This window comes from Mus caroli, unplaced genomic scaffold, assembly GCF_978045245.1.
Source record: "Mus caroli unplaced genomic scaffold, Mus_caroli_1 scaffold_14, whole genome shotgun sequence".
In the NCBI taxonomy this organism is placed as follows: Eukaryota; Metazoa; Chordata; class Mammalia; order Rodentia; family Muridae; genus Mus; species Mus caroli.
Window position 1 is genome coordinate 35,710,603 of NW_028227269.1, and position 12,617 is coordinate 35,723,219.

Sequence of the window (12,617 nt, forward strand, 5' to 3'; positions counted from 1 at the left end):
GTGTCCTGGGCTTTTAAACCTTGTACGATTGATGTCCTAAGTAGCTTTCTTTTTCTGTGACAAAGAGCATTACCTAAAGCAACTTGTGGAGAAAAGGATTTACTTCACCTTACACTTCAGGGAACAGTCCATCACTGAGAGGAGGCAAGGTTGGAGCTGAAGCAAAAATCTGGCACAACAGTGTTTACTGGCTTGCTCTTCATGGCTCATTCAGCCTGCTTTGTTATGCAATAGAGTATGGGGTGCTAATTGGTAGCACTAAACACAGTGGACTGGGCCATCCTATATCAATTATCAGTCAAGAAACTCTCACAGCCTATACACTACAGGTAATCTGATAGAGACAATTCTTAACTTTGGCTCTTCAATACAGGTGACCATGGCATGTATTATCCTAACACAAAAATATAACCAGGACAATTGATAGTGTACTATTATGCATTAGCTTGCTAGAGACCAAAATAAATAAATAAATAAATAAATAAATAAATAAATAAATAAATAAATTCACCCCTGTTCTTTTAGTCTGTTTTTTTTTTTTTGCTAGAATTTTCCATTTGTTTCCCTGCCATTAGTTAACTTATAATCATATTTGTTTAACCTCTTCTAATTTTCAAAAGGCCATGCTATTTTGGGTATGTGATGCTGTAACTGTATTCAGAAGTTCAACTAGCCTTAATGAGCTCTCCTAATATCTGGGATTCCTAGCTTTCATTACTATTCATCAGTTTTCAAAATCTCCGTCTATTTTAACATATAATTTAACTGTTCAGTGAGGAAACTACAATAGAAATACTGATTCCTTAACATATAGTGAATAGTTTGGTCTAAAGTTATGCAATCTACTAATGAAAGCAGCAGTAACCAGACTCCATCTCTTTTCTCTTTTCCACTACTCCCCATTTTCTGAAAAACACCCAGATAAGCTGAAAAACACAGAGCACCTTAGCTTCCATAATCGTAAAGCATTGTTTATGTTAGGATTCTCAGCATCTCTCTGGGAGCAAAGGCTTCATATAAGCTTGCCGTGGAGGAAAGAGTCTGACAACACTGTATTCATGGTCAGAATACATATTTCCAAATCTCATCCTGCCCTCTCTTCTTTTCAATAGCATAGCAATGTAGTCTCTTTTCTCACAAAAGACAAAATCAAAAAGTTTACTCTCAAAGTAAGATGGTTTCCATTGCAGTAGTAACTAAATACTCTTTAATTGGGTTTCATCTCATGGAATTGAGATGAAACCCATGCCTGACACTGCTCAGGTGGCCAAGAACCTGAGCTGAGATAGGTAATTGCCTAAGAATAAAAACAAATACTACTGTTTCGCTAAAGGAATGTTTAAATGAAATGACTCCTATCAACAGTCTGCTATACCAATAAATCAGTGACGTATTTATCCATTTTCAGTAAGGCTTCTTCCTATAACACATGGGAATTAACACAGAGACATACATCTGGATAATTTCCAGAGAGTGAGTGACTTTGGAGAATGGGATATCTTCAACAAACCCCTCCTGTCAGAGCTCAAAAAGGTCTGTTAAAAAGGAGGCAGAAAGATTATAAGAGCCATAGATAATAGATGATTCCAAGGAAATAGTGTCTTCCAGACACAATTATGAGTGACACACATATGAACTGACAGAGACTGTAGTGGCCTACAGGGGACAGGCTTAAGCCAGATGGGGTCCTAGTGCTAACTGGTGGAAATAAACATATTCGTTCAGTCCTAACATAGACAGTATCTCTAATTGCCATCTGCTTGCAATGAAAAAATAATGTTCTGCATTAGAGTCTCACTGAGCAGATTAACCATGTACAACAGTATATGACAGACACAAAATGAACTCATCGATATTATTGTAGACTTTTTGTCTCATGCTGCTTGTTTGGACATTTTTTGTGTTACTGATATTTTGTTGATATATACGATTTCTCATTTTGTTTTATATTTGTGTGCATATGAGTTTTTAAAATTATTTTGATTTGTTTGGACTCTTTGTTTATTTGTTTTCTCAAGTGAAGGAGAAAGAAGACATAGAATGGACCAGTAGAGAGGTGTAGAGGCTCTCCGGAGGTTGTAAGATAGGACAAGGAAGATAAAGTATATGAAAAATAGCTTCAGTTAGAAGCAAACAAAATAAAATTTAAAAAATTAAAATAAAATCTTTTAAAATAAAAATATAAATAACATGGTTCTGTCTTGTATGTTTGGCGTTTTGAAATTCCACTGTTCTTGGCCATTTAGTACACACCTTCCAACAAATGCTAGCATCCAGAATTCATTATTTAATTATAGATAATTATATTGTTATAATTGTTATAACCACCTTACTTGGATATAATGTGGCACTTTACTATCAATAAGTACAAAGCTCCTGTCAGCATATATTTTTATTATTTATAACTGCACAAAAGAAACAGGGCTTATATTTTACACAATAATTATTTCTGTTCTCCTCCTCTCACAAACCCCCAACCAGGGGGATCAAACCCTGGGATTCTGTCATGCAAGGGAAGTGCTCTATCACTAAGTTACATCTCTGTCTCTTATGTAGAGATCTTTCTAAAAATGTAGATGTGTGAGGGAAACATTTATTCGACAACCCTATATTAGGCTTCAGAGCAGTGTATTTCAAAGTTATCATCATGATAACATACTGAGCTTTTGTATATGCAGTCTAAAGTGTAGTAAGAGAGCACTTGTCTTCCTAAAATGTGCAAGGTACTGCATTCTATTCCCAGAATATGAAAAGAAGGAAGAAAGTTCTTCAAGCTCTACAATTATGGTATAAAGCAGAATTGCTGATATAGTAAGATCTTAACTATGATAAATAGATGAATGCAATTAAGTAAGCATGAAGTTTAAGAATGTCATAGGATGTAAGTATCTTCATCTTTCTCAGTCAGCTGCTTGTTGGGCCTTTCAGAGGATGGTTGTGCTAGGCTCCTGACCCAACCATTGGACTGAAATCGGAGACTGCTGTGGTATAACTAGGGAAATTTTATAAGAAGCTGCAGAGGAAGTCTAACCTATAGGAAGACCAGCAGTCTCAACAAGCTCAAACCCTTGAGATCCCTCAGATACTGAGCCACCAACCAGGCAGCATACACTATCTGGTCGAGATGCCCCTGACACATATACAGCAGAGGACTGCTTGGTCTGCTCTCAGTGAGAGATGCTCCTAACCCTGGAGAGCCTTGAGGCCCCAGGGAGTGGAGAGGCCTAGTGGGAGTGGGAGAGATCCTCTTGGAGACAGGGAGAGGAGAAATTGGATGAGAAACTTCGAGAGGGCACAGCAGGCAGGGGGTAAGGACTGGACTGTAAAAAAGTAAGAATACAAAAGAAAATTTCTTTTCTAGAAAGAAAAAAGAAAGAAAGAAAGAAAGAAAGAAAGAAAGTCATAGGAAAGACACATTTAATACATCTATAAATATTTAGATGGCACGCACATTTTAACATGGAATTATTTTATATGTGTTTTTAAAGATATTAATCCTGAATGTTTTATAGGAGGCAATGTTCTGGGAAGATGAGGAGTAATAAGCTATGTACTAGAGAAGAGCACATGGTTGAGAAATGTGACCACAGCTCTTGCTTCTGTCTGTGTTCTGTAAATTAAGTGCCATTGATTGACAGATTAAGCACATACTTCTTAGGTTTTATAAACCCTATATAGTAGTTCCAGTTTTTGACAGAGTCTCTTGTATTAATGTAAGAGATTCATAAGCAGTGAAGTGTTCTCCATTTAACAGCATCGTAAATATAATAGATTTTCATATATAATGGTTTCTTCTAATTTTCCATCTAATCCAGACAAAAATGCATCTAGAACCTGCCCTTAGTGCACATAATGAATTTTAATTCATAGGGAAAAAATAATACATGCTGTGACACTATTAGTGTTTAAGGATGGCCAATTCTTCCTAAATGGGAGTTGTAAAGAGACTCCAACAATAGCACCTTGCAGATAAGTGACACTTACAGAAACATTGCTGGCATTTGCAATTGTGTATAAGATGAAAAAATTAATAAGCCCCAATTTTCATTGATGGCTCTCTCAAAATTAAAAATGCATACATAGTAAACTATGTATTGAAAATGTTGATCAGTCAATGTGATTCACAGTGTCATGAGGGGTTAATAATATCTGTTATTACAGAAAATAGAACTAGATGAGCCAAGAAGCAGCATGTGTGTTTTAAAAGTATGCGATTTCATTAAGATGGTCACATCTACAGGACAAGATTTAACACAAGCAACTGCTGCAGGCACGTAGCATGAGGAGATGGATTTTTGTTCAGATTAAAAGATTCCTCTAGGTTTGTTTCACTTATTTAACAATTACAGCCTCCTAGTGTGCAAACATAATTAAAGTCCTGGCTCCTGAAGCTGAAGTCCATAGAACAAATTAAAGGACTCTCAGCTGGTTTCACACAATGCAGCAAAAGAACAACCATTTAACCACCCACTGAAGTAATTTGTAACGGTGTTCATCACATCAAATATGAAACATCTATCACTATTGTTTGAATCACAGTTTAATAGAGAAAATCAAAACATTTTGTTGGTGGTGAGATGAATACAAATTCTGATGGATAACAGTATGGTAGAACAGAAGGTCAGGAAATCCAATACAAATATGTAGCACTGGGGGATGGGGAACTTAGAGTAGCCACTAGAAAGTCCCAGATGCCAGGGAAGGGAGAGGCTCCCATGACCCAAGTGGGATGACTTTAGCAACAAAGGGGAGAGAGAACCTGTAGAGACCACCTCCAGAAAATAGACACAGCCCCCAGTTGAGGAACAGGGCCTTCCATCTATCTCAAAAAATTTAACCCAGAAATGTTCCTGTCCAAAAGAAAAACAGGAAGAAAAAAATGCAATGAAGACTCAAGGAAAGGCCTTCCAGAAACTGCCCCACCTAGGGATCCATCTCATCTACAGATACCAACCCTGATGCTATTGCTGACACCAAGAAGCGCTTGCTGACAGAAGCTGCTAAGGGTTCTACAAGCACCTGACCAATACAGATGTAGATACTCAAAGTCAACTATCAGACTGAGCCCAGGAGATGCCAATGGAAGAGTTAGGGAAAGGACTGAAAGAGCCAAAGGGGATTGCAACCCCATAGGAAGAACAATATCAATTAACCGAACCACCCAATGAGTAAACCACCAACCAAAGAATGCACATGGAGGAACCCATGGCTCCAGAAGACATATGTAGCAGAGGATGGCCTTACCGGCCATCAATGGGAGAAGAGGCCCTTGGTCCTGTGGAGGCTTGGTGTCCTGGAGTTGGGTGATGCTAGAGTGTTGAGTCTGGCATGGGCAAGGGGGTGCAGGAGCACACTCATAAAGGCAAAGGGGAGGGAGTGAGGGGGGATAGGATGGGGGGGGGGAGGTTGTGGAAGGGTAACCAGGAATGGGGATATCATTTGAAATGTAAATGAACAAAATGATTTATTAAAAAAAAAGAAACTAGTGACATGTACATTGTTATATGTATGCTTGTTGGTGTTCAAAGAGATACACAGGATAGTGAATGATCTAGAGAGGTATTTGTTAAAATAGTAGTAAAAAGGAAATGGAGTATACTTTCTGCCAGACATTAGACCGGGTAGTGTGTGATGTTTTAAGGAGACTTTGGTGCTGGAGATTGTATCATAGCTTTGCATATACAAAAATGATACATACCATAAAGGATAGTTATACCGGGGAACCTATGTTCTCTATCAGTAGTGGGATGTTTTTGTAGGGTCTGCTAAATTATGTTGGAACCTATTCAAGATGAAATGAAAATTCTTCCACAAATCTGAGTGAGCATTAACAAAGTTTGTGAGGATGAAAACTGCAGCGGATTTTTATACATCGAAAGTAAAACTCATACACAAGAAATATGAAAACGTATCCCTATGGAAATAGGAAAACATTGAACATAATAGAAACAAAATGTGATGTAAGATGTCATTCTTAAATTCAACTGGACAATATTTTTCTTTGTGAGGATAACACACACATAAGTACACATACATATATATTACATATATATTACACACACACACACACACACACACATATATATATATATATATATATATATATATATATATATATACTTTATATATAATAGCACAAACATGCTATTTTAAATGGATTAATTTACATTAGACATTGCCAAGTAATAAAGAGCTCAAAGGTCAGAAATTTATAGCAGCTTGGTTTACTATTCTAACAAGTTCTAACAAGATGTGAGAGGCAAAATACTTGACACATTTGTTGAATATATTTGAAATTTGTCACAAATGGGATCAATCATAAAATATCTGACTATTTGGATGGCTGTTTACCTTTTACAATAAATAAAATGAGGACAAAATTCTATCCATTACTATATTTTTCAAAACAAATTCAGTATTACCAAAATTTAAATATTCAAGTATGAAGGTTTTCTTAACATTGTTTTGATCATATGATTATACATTTTTATATTTGGCAAAAAATGTTGAGGAAACCGTTTTGAGCTAACTGTTGTACAAATCTAACAATCCATAGATTTTAGTTAAATAAATGCAATTTTCTGTTTATATGAGTATGAGGGAAACTCTGTTCAGCAGTTTAGATGAACACTCTACCTATATTTTTTTCCATACTCTTCAGCATGGAGAGGTCTATTTTGAAGATCTAGTATCAATTTCTAGCACTTAGGTTTTCTTATATGCTGATGATACCAATTTATTAAATAGACAAAATATTTTACAACTTTACTAACTGAAAAAAATTGATCTAGATCTGGAGAGATAGCACAGTGTGTAAAACATTTTCTGTGCATGCCTGTCTATATTGTCTATATTGGAAAATGTGAGCTTAGTTCTCAAAGGTGTCCTCTGACTTTATCATATAGGTCATGTGTGTGCCTATTCCCCCCAAAGGACCCCACACACTAATAATATATTTTTAAACATCAATCAACTTTATGCAATCTACTCTATTAGCTTAAACCTTGGTTTATGTCTTAATCATAAAACAACTGAATTATGTAGTGTGAAATTGGATTCTGTGGTTACAAAATGGTCTCCAACTGGGTTGATGGACCTTGCTTTGGAGGCTAAGGTTTTTCTGCATCAGAGTGCATATGAATCTTAGAGTTTAATGCATATGAGTTTCATTCAGATTTAAGAGAGCTGACATTTCTGGTATCTGTCAACATCAATAGCTCCCATAGAATTATTACACCTTAAAATCTTTTAAAGGAAAGGGGTTGATTTAGTCCCAGATATTTAATAAGAAATCATATCCCATTGAGCTTGGTCTGAAAAATTCTTTCCCACTGTGTTAATACATATTTATAAGGTGTGGATTTTGTTTAATAGTTTCAACAAACCACCTGATTCTATGTAAAAAACAATTTCAAATAATTTTCCTCAAATAAACTATTTAAATAGTAACACATACTGCAAATGACTCATTTTCTCCAAAATGGGTTTTGTTTAAGAATAATGAATGTAAGGTTGTATTTAGACTTTCCTGATAAATTAGCTACTTAATTTTGAATCTAAACATTAGAAAGTAGCTCAGAAATAATGATCACATGCTGCCACTTCTAAGTCTGATAGCCCATTGTCTTAAGATCTTCATTGGACAGGAAAATGAGATCCCATATCAATCATGTCTATTGTCCTTTGCATTTCCGAGTCTGCAATGTGTTATTCATTCAAATTTCTTTCATGTTGTAAAGAAATTGCATTTAGTAGTCTAGGGAACTGTCTTGGTCAGTAAAATGTTTGTCATTTAATCAAGCATACCTGATTGAACGTCCACCCAAATGTTATAGCAGGGTATAAGCAGTATCTGTCTGTAACCCTAGCACTAGGGCATCAGTGAATTCCTGGAATTGGCTATATAGCCAGTCTGGCTAAATTGGAAAGCTGTAAGGTTTATGAAAACTCTGTCTCAAAAATGAAAATGGAGCATGACTGAGTAAGGTACCTAGCATAGACTGCTGGCCTCCTTGTGTCTGCAAATCCATATGCATGAGCACACCCATGTAGATAAGCATGTGAAGATACACACACACACACACACACACACACACACACACACACACATACACACACACACACACACACACACACATACACACACACACACATACACACAAAGTGCACGTGCATACACACTCATTTGGACTTTCTATAATTTGTTATATCAGTAATGAATTAGGAATTTATAATCACTCATTATAATCAGTTAATGGGTCAATCTTAGGAAAATGAAAGACGAGAACAAGAAAATTATAATGCAAACCATTTTAATTTCCTTCTCCGAATGCAAAGTCTTAGCCCCATTTACCATCTCAATCCTTTGAAGACAAACATCCATTTCTAAAGTCAGCTGTTACCTGCAGCCATTGAGAATAGAGGAGTACTCTCAATCTCTTCTATTCTCTGACTTCCTTCCTGGGACCTGTGTGTCTTATCTCATTTTCAACCCCTTTATTCTGTTCTATCTGCTATGCTTAGGTTACATTTATAGAAAGTTTACTGTGCATTTCTTTCCATGCACTCATTTCACCACCACATTTTTATTTGCTGCTGGTGCACATTGCCTTTTTATTCTTTTGTAGAGTGAAAAGGCTTGGAGAACTCCTCCACGGGCATTTCCTCTGCTATTAAAATGAATAAACAGCCGCCCAGTTCATACGCAGAACTCGCAAAGCTTGAGAACACAGACTTCACAAACAACTCAGGAAATTCAGGTCATCTGCTCCATATGGTTGTAAGTAGCACCATGTAGTAGCAGGGAAGGTCTTGGGACACAAAAGGAAATTGCTTACTATATCAGGAAACATTCTTGTTTTTATTTCACTGTTAAATATGTGAGGTAAACACCATTTTCCTGAAAGTATAAGTATAATTTTTCAGAACCATAACCTATGGGCATAAAAATGTAACAAAGAGACAATTTTTGCTATGAATACTCTCTGTGCTAGGACCTAGGAGAGGCCAAGGTCATCTATAAAAAGGGGCTTAGTTTGGATATCTTGATAATTGAAATTTATGACCCTAATTCTGCATCCTCCAGAGGCTCTGGGTAGAATGGGAAAGGAAGTGGGGAGCTGCTGCTGCTGGGGAGAACATGGTCCCTGCACAAATGCTGGCTGCCTTACATTCAGCCAACAGTGATGCTGCGGTACTAGCTTTGTCCAGATCTCTAATAGAAGGGAGCTTTGAAATGTTTACAAAATAAAAGCTATTCTACGTTATTTTCAAATGGTTGCTGTTGCCAATACCTATTAAGAAGAATCTGCAGACTTAGAATTGGTTTATTCATGTAGTTCCCTGCCACAATTTTTAATCAAATTAAATCTGTGAAGATAGTTTTTATAATAATTTATTTTATTATAATTTCAATGTAATTTCACAACCCTCCGCAAATACACAGGTACACAGTTGTGTGTGTGTACGTGCACACACACACACACACACATACATACACAGAGAGAGAGAGACAGAGAGACAGAGAGAGAGAGAGAGACAGAGACAGAGACAGAGAGTTTCCAAGGAGAATTTTCTTTTTTGTTCTTTGTTTTTTTTTTTTTTTTTCAAAGCTACATGCCATTGATTTACTTGTGTGTGGGGGGTGGGGTGGGGTGGGGTTGGGAGGTCTTGTCTTCTGTTTCTTTCACAAAGAGTTCCTGAGACCAAAAACTAGTTATTTTCTCAAAATATTTCCCCAGCATCTCATAGAATGCTGTCAATGACAGAAGATTGATAAATATTAATGCTCTCTTTGCTCAAAACAGTTTCTATAGCCCAAGGAAAAACTGAAACTTTCTCAGTATTGGCTAATGCTCAAGATAATAATTACCAGCTAATCTTAAATTGAAAGAGGGATTGTAGAAAGCCACAAGGGACAGACATTATCTAGACTGAGCATGAAGATCCTTGATTGCTCCCGCAGAAGTCCATGTAGACTTGAGAGTCTAGAAGCTGAAAACTGTGGAAAGAATTTCTATACAGACTGTGGTGATGTGAAGGTTAGCCCAGGGCATAGCAGACTGTCCTTTCCTCTTTAAATCTGGGACAGAACTGATCTTTTATTCTCTGAAGTTCATCTGCCTCAACTTCTGATTGTCCTGTCTGCTGTCTCTGTGGCCACCAGCTTTATTTAGGGAGTAACCTCACTTAGGAGGCCTGAGAACAAGTTTGCAAGCAGGAATCAAAAGTATAGAAGCCGATGCTAGAACAATGAGGGATAATGGCAGTGAAGGTGCTACAGATGGAGAACAGGGAGAGCTATGGGAGGTTCTAATAGGCTCTCAGCCTTAACCTTTGCCAGGTCAAGGTGAGGTGGATATAATACGGCCTTTAGAGTCCAGCAGCAATGTGTCCAACAATATGTTCTTGACTTCTCCCACCTGACTGAGAAGGGGCAGAACTAGAAGTGACAGAGCAAAGAGAGACCAAAGCCAAGTCTGCGACAGAACCATCTCAGTCTCTCTCTTGCTCTTCCCCAGACTGCCTTCCCCCAGCTTCTTTCTCCAACTGCATTCCCCCATCTTCTTTCTCCTCAAAGTTCACCCCAGAGAAGTTGCAGAAATGGAAGCTTCTAGAAATAGATAAGATTTAACTTTTATAAACTTTATTTGTTAACCATAAATAATAACATTAATTTCTGAGCTGAGAATAATTTTGTACCTATTGCGACAAACAGTTTTATTATTTACATAATTAAAAGTTTTAAAACTCAAAGGTCAAAAAGAAAGGGGAATGGGGCCTTAAGGAGAGGCGATAAACAAAGGGAAAAGTTGTTTTCTTTTTTATTGCATGTTCTATGTTTTCATATACAATCTCCATACAATGTATAAGCAAGAAAAACTAAATTGTTACGTAAATATTTGACAACTTTATGGTGCAATGCTTAAGTTTTATGTAGAATAAATGACATATACTTTGATTTTCCAAATAAGTGAAGAATACACAATATTTTATTAAAAATTATATATCTACATACATATACACAACTATGTAAACTTATCTGACATTAAATTGCTACCTTGAACTTTGAGAATGTAAGGGTTAACTTATCTACTTATTTACTCTTTGCTCATTTAAAAACAAAATCATTTTTGCAAATGGCTTACATGGCTAGCAGTGTGGGAAAGGTGAATAGGTCTAAATTAATTTTCTACTCTATTTCAGCACTTTTAAAGGGCTCACAAGGAAATTAGACCAATCCAGAAATTCATTCCTTCTCTCCAACTTTTCCTTTTCCCATATGAGCAAGCCGGGAAGTGCCCAGATCCATTAGGGAATGTTTCCACTGTGTGGGAGAAACATCTGCAGCGAACTTGGTGGACCACCAGAAGAGGACTGGAGGAAGCATGAGGGGGCGGAGGGCGGCAGACAATGAAAAGAAAAACTGGGCGCTTCTTGGGACTAAACATCCAGCTGAACTGCTTAACCTTCGCTTTACCTCTTGCATTATATAAGAAGCACAAGAATCTTAGCATGCCTATTAAAAACAATCTTATAATGTCGAAGAAGTAGAGTTGAAGCCATTTTGGGATCTGTTCCTTCTGTGAGCGTGGGAAAGATTGTGCTTTGCAAGTAGTACTTTAAAAGAGCCTAGGCGGCTGGTTTGCACAAGCTACTCCCTGCTTACTCTGTGCAGCCATTTGTTAAGGTGGCCATGTGAAGACCAGGAGCTGTAAACCTCCTCTCAACCCAGAGGGAAATGCAATGAAGGCAGGGGTGTGGGGGTGGGGTGGGGGCGGAGAACTCATTATAAAACATCAGGGACGAAAGGGCCCTGGAAATGCAAATGATTATCATTAGAAAGTAATATGCTACTACTGAAGAAACATTTGAAGGCATAATGTGGTTTGCAAAACAGTCCTGCAATCTGCATTCAATCAAAACTGACCAAAAATGCTTGCAAGGATCCTTTGTATTGTCTGGAGCCAAATGCTTTCTGGAACTCATGAAGAAAGCTTTGCAAAGTGGCATCTTACCAACAGAATATTAGTGAAACAATAACCAGCCTTCGAGTTGACTTTTGTAATAAAGCGGGGACTGTTCCCAGAGTTGAGTAGAGAGGTGTATTCATATACCTGTCAACTGCACATGGGTTTTGCTCTGGTCTATAGCGTTGTAGGCCTGGACATTTTGCACAGAGCATAGCTCATGCATTTAAAATCCAGAGCACAAAGTAACCAAAATAACATGTGCTTGAGATACACTTAGAAGTCTGGACAAAAAGAAAAAAAAATCTACCATGAACTTTTGAAACCTGCACAATTAATTTTGATTCTGAACCAATTTAATAAGTCTCTTATACACAGTGGTAATGAAATTCTATTAACCTTGCTCTCATAGAAAACAAGATGTAAGTTCTTTATAGATTACAGTTTGCACTGTTCACCTTTGGTTCAGAACCTTTGTGAATCAAGCATTGTCTCCAATTAAAAAAAAAAAAAAGCCAAAGAATCTTTACAGCTTGCTAGCTATGAATAAATTCCAGGCAAGTCATCTTCCTTTCTTCCTTATAGCTCATTCTTGTCATTCTTGAGTGGTAAGGCTTCCATAGGATGCTGGCAAGCAGGTTTAAACTG